The following is a 7,634-nucleotide window of genomic DNA, read 5'->3' on the forward strand; positions in this document are numbered from 1 at the left end:
GTGAGCCACCTGGAATATGAGTTCCCGGCGGCTTTTTGGAATTAATAACTGTGTTGACTTTTCGCCAGTTTGAGTGTCCTGCGTCACTCGGTATAACCTATCCTTAATAATAGCAAAGTGGGGGAAGGCCGGGGTCGAATTTCACTGGAGAATTTGACCATCCATTACTCTCACTTGGTCAAATGCATGCCGCAGAGTCTCGTCTCACGACTGCTCTAATGGGAAATCCCCAAGGGAATCCCCAAGAGAAGGAGGAGGGGCGGTGTGCTCCTTACTCCGTGTATCGCCCTGATGTGGTGCTGACATAGACAGCTCTGTGACAGCTTCTCCCGCCAATGCTACTTTGGGGCTTTCCCCATATGGATTACTGCAAGACCCACTGCTCACTATGTGCATCATTAACTCCTTAAAACCCAACTAATCAGTCCCCAAAATCAGTGAGTGGGTGAGACGAGGGTTAACCGCCACCTTTACACTATGCTTTTCCCCTTGAAATAGAATGTGGATGGACACCAAAGGGTAGTTGTGAACATCCCCGTGCACACACAACACCTTCACCACTCATGCTCTCTCCAATGCCTCACCTTGCACCAGGCTTTGGTGGATTGATGTCTGGTTACAGCCGGAATCCACCAAAGCCTGATATGTATCCCCTTGGAGACTTACCAGTATACGATATACTCCGACCTGATTGAGGGCGGTTTCTGGCACGTCGGGGACCCAGACCACTGTGCCCACCTCCATTGCGGAGCACTGATGTTAATGTCCCAGCTCCCTGCAGCGCCAGCACACCGGCCCAGGCTCTCCCTCTGCACCGGTGTTATGGACATCACTCACCTGGGGGGGAGGAGACACAGACAAGGAAGGGGAAAACGGGAGGACACCACGGGTGTGCCTGGCCGGCTGGGGGGGAGCCAGCCCCCGCCTCTGCGGTGGGGGAATGGGGCAAGGACAGGAAGGAGAGGGAGAGAGAGAAGAGAGAGGAGAAGTGGAGACATGCCTTCCTGCCGTCGGAACTGCTGCCATGTGGTCCTCTGCCATCTCGATCACCTGGTCCAGCGACGCCGGGTGATGACACTGGACTCACTCCACTGTTCCTTCTGGAAGTCGTGCGACGAATTGCTCCAGTGTCACCAAGTCGATCACTCCCTCAGCATTGCAGTCGTCTGCCCTCAGCCACCGCCAGCAGGCATCCCAGAGTTGCTGCCCGAACGTGAATGGATGGCCAACCTCCTCCAAGCGCAGCTAGCGGAAGCGCTGCCGTTGTTGCTCTGGGGAGCGGCCGACATGCTGGAGTATGGCTCGTTGAAAGTCTGCAAGCTGGCTGTCAGCAGGGAGCTGCAGCACGGCCAGCTGCACCTCGCCCGTCAGCAGGGGGAGGAGGCGTGCCATGCGTTGGTCGACCGGCCAACCCCATGCCTCCGCTGCCTGCTCAAAGAGCGTGAGGAAGGCTTCTGGGTCATCGTGCGGACCCATCTTTGTTAGGTTGAGGTGGGGAGGGTCCGCTCCGGTTGCGGTCGTGGGCCCCGCCAACGTGAGCAGGTGCCGGAATGCCTGCCGGTCTTCCTGTTGGGCCAGCACCAAGGTTTCGAACCGTTTTTCCTGCTCCTTTCGGAGGGCGACCAGCGCTTGGTGCTGGTTCTGCTGGGCTGTGGCGAGGGCATGGATTTGGTCCTTGAATGGCAAGGACTCCATGGGGCTGTTCCCTTCTGCACTCGATTCCGGGTTTCGGCACCACTGAAGCAAGACCCTGATGTAGGTGGAGCACAGAAGCACGGCAGGCGGTTGTTTGCGTATAAGTATTTGTCTTTATTGCTGCTTTTCAGCATAGGACTCAAAAAACTCTCACTCTCTCTCACACACACACACAGGCTAGTATCAAGCCCTCAGCCCCGACCTCCCCTTCTCACTCTCTTCTTATAGGGCGCGGTCACTGGAGGAGACACACAAACACACATTAATTGACAACAGGTGTAGTGACATGACCACTCGCCTTCCCTGACTCCGCCCTCCATTCACAGGCTGACGCTCGGCTATGCCCCCGCTGCCACAGTCTATTATTCATATGTCTTGGCACGACTCTCACAGCAATCACCGTTATGCAGGGTATGCTTGAACAATAATTGTATAATTGTATATTATAACAATGCTTGTGTAATTGGCTTATCTGTTGTATGGTCATGACATATTCCTCAGTGTGATACATATTTCATGTTTGTTTCACACTGTACACAAAGCATATGTGCCCCTGACAATTACATTTTATTTTATTTTTTTGGTCGACCAGTGGACTTAATTTTCATTTTTGTGCATTACTGATCTACATGATGCACATAATCTGCCTGAGTAATGGCTGGCAGTTGCTGTTTCCCCAGCAACACAAATGGTCAACACAAATCATTTCATATCTGAAAGTCAAAATTTAATAATATTACAGTACCAACAGCACTGGATGCACTATGGGAAGAGGCAAGCCAGCAGAGGCAGTGTGATGCTCTGGGCAGTGTTTCCTGTAGGATTTGTTTCAGCAGCGGGAGTAAAGGGTTCTGTTGTACCTGGGTGGTGCACACCTGTAGTATGCCAGCAGTCAGAGTGAAAATCAATTTGTAATTTTAAAAAATATGAGATAAAGTGGCACAGCATCACTTTTTCATATTTTTAAAATTACCTATTGATATTCACAGAAATCTGACAAAACTGAGTTTGATTAACATCTACAAAAATTAATTATTTAACACTGGAAAAGGAGGGGTGGCACAGTGGTTAGCACTGTTGCCTCACAGCAAGAAGGTTCTGGGTTCAAGCCCAGCAGCTGGGCGGGGGCCTTTCTGTGTGGAGTTTGCATGTTCTCCCAGTGTCTGTGTAGGTTTCCTCTGGGTAGTCTGGTTTCCCACACATGCAGGTTAGGCTAAGTGGTGGCTCTAAATTGAGTGTGAATGTTTTTTTTTGTCTCTATGTGTCAGCCCTGTGATGATCTGTCGACTTGTCCAGGGTGTATTCCACCTTTCACCCATAGTCAGCTAGGATAGGCTCCAGCTTGCTCCTGACCCTGCACAGGATAAGTGGTTATGGATAATGGATGGATGGATGGGAAAGGAGGGGGAAATCCAATTCTTTACTTTTTAGAAAGCATTTCATAATTTTATCAGTTTAACATCAAATGAAAATGTTTACATTTGCAAAAATGTTATAAACTGATATAACTAACTGGGAGCAGACTGAAAATTTTATCACAATATGGATATTATATTGTCATTGCTCAGCTCTCGCATAAATACATAATTCTTGGACACATTATAATTAATAAGAATTTTCTATTTCAGTTTTACTTTATCTTAGTCTTAATTTTCTTTCTGTTCTCCTCTCTCTTGCTCCACTCTATTCTCCTGCTCCACTCTCCTCTCTTTCACCACTGTTTTCTTACTCCACCCTCCTCTGTTTCTGCCCTCTCTCCTGCTGCACTCTCCTGTCTTGCTCCACTCTGCTTTCCTGCCCTCTCTCCTGCTCCACTCTCCTCAACTCTGTTCTCCTGTTCCACTCTTTTCTCTTTCTGCCCCTTCACTTGCTTCACTCTCTTCTCTTTTTGCCACTCTGTTCTCCTGCTCCACTCTCCTCTCTTTCTCCCCTCTCTCCTACTCCACTCTCCTTTTTCGTCACTCTGTTCTCCTGCTCCACTCTCCTCACCACTCTGTTCTCCTGCTCCACTCTCCTCACCACTCCGTTTTCCTGCTCCACTCTCCTCTCTTTCTGCTCTCCCACCTGCTCCACTCTCCTTTCTTTCACCACTCTGTTCTCTTGTTCCACTCTGCTCTCCTGCCCTCTCCCCTGCTCCACTTGTCTCAAATATTCTTACTCGTCTACTTGTCTAATAAGGTTATATTTGAGAATAAGTAACATTAGAAAATTATCTTGGACCACAATTATTTGATCACGTAACCAGTAAGAACATTAAATAGAGAATATTACACGTTGTGCGAAGATATGAAGTTTAACTTCGACTGTTGAATATATTCACGAGTGAGTGAAGCGAACAAGTGAAAATATTTTCAACACAAGAAGATAAACTTCATATCTTTGCACCAACATATAATGTTTTTAATATTATATGGACACATCCACAAAAAAAAGTTTGCCATTTTGACAACGCGCACCGAATCAGTGAGGGGGAAAAAACGGGAGTGACATCATCGGAGTGAAATATTGGGAAATATGTCATTCAGATCCGCAATGTATTTCTTATGAAAAATGCGAGTTTTTCAACATGAGAAGATAAACTCCATATCTTCAAGCAAGCGTGTCATTTTTTTTAAATTATGTAGACACATTCACAAACAAAACGTACCCAAATTTATCAAAACATTTAATCGATTTTCTCATGAGTGACATATCCTCCTGGGAACCAAGAAAAAAATGTGTCTCTCAGTTTCTCTTTTGTGGTGATTTCCTTACTAGGAATTTCCCAGCAACCCTCCTACACTCTAAATAAAAAATAAAGGTGCTTCAGTGGTTCTTCAAATCTCTGGATGGTTCCATGGAGAGTCAAAACTCTGTGATGAACCATTACATTATGCGAAAGGTTCTTCACATTGGAAATGGTTCTTCAGAGCCTGGCATTCTCTTACCATTTGCTGGTCAATGCACATAGGCTATGTTTACACAAATCTGTCTTCACTGCTCAAACAAATGGTTTAAATGGTTCTTTAAAGAACTGTTGCATGAACGGTTCTTTGAAGCCCTGAAAAAGGTTCTTCTATGGCATCGCCCTGAAGAACCAGTACTGGCCCCATTATTTTTTAGAGTGTAGTCACATGATATATCATTGGAAAGCCCAGGATGTACTCTTTACGAGACACCAGGATTCAAGCGAATAGCTTGAAAGAATAAGAGGGTGTGCACATAAAACAAATGTCAACTACAGAGGACACAAGTCTATGGGTTGGTTCTCAGGAGGTTACAGAGATTTATGTCAGGGTTTTGGTTCTCTGTATCCCGGATGTAGCTTGTATGAAAAATACAAGAGGCATATTTCCCAGTAAAACACTTGTGTCCATATAATATAATATTGTAGTAGCCACAACTAACATTTTATAACCAGAAGGCATTTCTTTCCCTTCAAAATTTCGGGCCATGGCAAAGAACTATGAGCCCCTCCCAAGTAACATTACCAGGTTATCTTTTTCATTAATATAAGGCAGCTTTCTTTTTCTGGAGAAATAACAAACTCATTTGAAAATGCAGTCAAGAATACTTTAATATGTAGTTTATATAAACATCATTGGCATTTATTTTACTTACATATATTGAAGTAATGTTACTGGTATTACGATTCGCTGAGTTCACCAACATTACAGTTACCTAGCTAATAATAGCAGAACCATTATTTCACAATCATCATCTTCTTTTGGCTGCTCCCGATTAGGGGTCGCCACAGCAGATCTCTCCCAACTTTTTAGAGATGTGTTGCTGTCATGACATTTCAAATGAGCCAATATTTGGCATGAAATTTCAAAATGTCTCACTTTTGGCATTTGATATGTTGTCTATGTTCTATTGTGAATACAATATCAGTTTTTGAGGTTTGTAAATTATTGCATTCCGTTTTTATTTACAATTTGTACTTTGTCCCAACTTTTTTGGAATCAGGGTTGTAATTGTTTACTATAAATTTGCATACTTGCTGCACGCAGTAATTGGAAAGTAGACTTTTACCATTGAATTTGACATTTAAATTGTACGGATGTCTAACGTCTAATTTTCTATGTGTGTCTGCAGAGTAAATGTCTTTGAAGATGGGAACTCCTGTGATCCTAAAGATCATCCTGACTGATAGTAGCTCTCAGAGGTTGACTCTCTCCCATGGACTCCCTGCATCCGTTGATGATTTTATGGTTGAACTGAAGAAACAATGTGGACTTCAGGGCAGCTTTAGACTTCAATTTATTTATTCATTGTTTGGAAACAAGTTTCTTAACCTTACTTCAATTTCAGAAGTGGAAGACAAAGGTACTCTTAGAGTCATTGATATATCAAGGCCCACCACTATAGAACATGATGATGAGTGCTCTACTGTACTTAATCCAGTACTACACCTCCAAACATTCAGTCCTTCCTCAGTGACTGATTCTTCATCCCTGTCAGGTGAACTTGTGGCTACAGATATACTGTCATCAAGTGAGTCTACAAGCTCACGGTCCTCTTGGCTGGCTGTGTTTCATGTACCCAAGTTCTCCTATGATGCAGAATTAAAACTTAAGCAGGCAGGTTTACCTTATATTCAAAATGGCACTGTACTTATTCCAGATCCCAAATTGAAGTCAGCCATCACTGACAGTTTAGTGCAGGGAATTGTGCAGCATAAAGTCTGTCAGTGATGAGGAGATGGAACAGGTAGCCCAGAGTCTCATCAAGACACATCCATGTTTAACTGAGAAGGGGTCATTCACTGGATATGGTGGATGGAAGACCAGTCTAAAATATACTAGGCTGCTCAGAAGTGACAGTGAACTCTTTAAAAACAAACCTGAAACTCAAGATAAAAAAGACTTTTGCATCCTGAAAACATGAGGTGATTCATGATGTACCAGTGGTGGAGGATTTTATGGCAAGGTGGCCTGCTCTGTTTGAACTCAGTGAGGTAAGGCTTATCTCATGCTTGGTTTTTCATCTTGGATTTGCTGTTGATAAAAGGAAAGTCTTGCATACACTGCAAATTGCTAATATGCCTGATAGTATATAATTTGTCTGTTATAGTATATAATTGGTCTGCTTCATGTGTAATGATGACTTTCACCCTGATGTTGTCTGTTTGAACCTGAATCCTTTGTGCTTCCTTGTTTTCAAGGCTGAATTCAAGAGAATCACCACCATACCACTTCAATCCAAGTTCCTGTCTCAGCTGGACTTCCACTCTGACAACCTGACAACGCTGTTCCAAAGGAGAAGAGGGCAGCTAAGAGAAAGCAAATACTGCACAAATAGCTAATATAAGTGATACAGGGGTCCCACAGTCATGAAAAACCTAGAAATGTAAAAAAAAAAACCTGACTGTTTTTTTTTTAAATATTAAAATTTTTAGAATTGTGGACAAGTTATGGAAAATAGTACAATGTTTTAGTTGCCACATGATTTATTGGGAAGAAGGGCATATCCAGGGATGCCATGAGGGCATTTAGTTTTCATCTTGTCCTTGCACAATTATTGCATCTTTTTGTATCAGCTTTAACTGTTCCTCTATTTCCCTATTTATCATCATATATTTGTCTACCTCCTTTTTCTTTGTCTCTTTCCCACCAATCTTCTTTCTTCATGATTTGGAGTACACAACAAGGCTTGTACAATCATAAGAACACTTTTTTTTTTTTTTAATTCTCAGAGAAATCTGTACCTCTATGACAGTTTACACCAGTAGATTAAGACACATGGGCTGAATTAAGATGCTAATCAATAAAATTTCCTTTCAGTATGATGATGTAGATGCTGGACAAGAGTGCATCATTAAAGGAGTCTATATTTACACAGGTGAAGATCCAGATTACTTTCTACAGGAATATGTGGTGTGTATAAGAATCGGTGCTTACACTTATCTTTGTCATGCTCCGCCCTGGACTTCCACTCCGGAGATTACTTATCTCCCA

At 43.5% G+C, this 7,634-nt stretch overlaps 1 long non-coding RNA gene across 1 annotated transcript; it reads left to right on the plus strand.

Annotated features, from left to right (window-relative positions):
• Window positions 1–1,971: 1,971 nt before the first annotated feature.
• On the plus strand, window positions 1,972–7,322 carry LOC132866680 (uncharacterized). The gene is made up of 3 exons (XR_009650611.1): window positions 1,972–2,106; window positions 5,773–6,634; window positions 6,842–7,322. It is a non-coding gene; the product is annotated as an uncharacterized LOC132866680 (long non-coding RNA).
• The last annotated feature ends 312 nt before the right edge of the window (window positions 7,323–7,634 follow it).

The sequence above is a fragment of the Neoarius graeffei genome, chromosome 18, assembly GCF_027579695.1.
Source record: "Neoarius graeffei isolate fNeoGra1 chromosome 18, fNeoGra1.pri, whole genome shotgun sequence".
Taxonomy (NCBI): domain Eukaryota; kingdom Metazoa; phylum Chordata; class Actinopteri; order Siluriformes; family Ariidae; genus Neoarius; species Neoarius graeffei.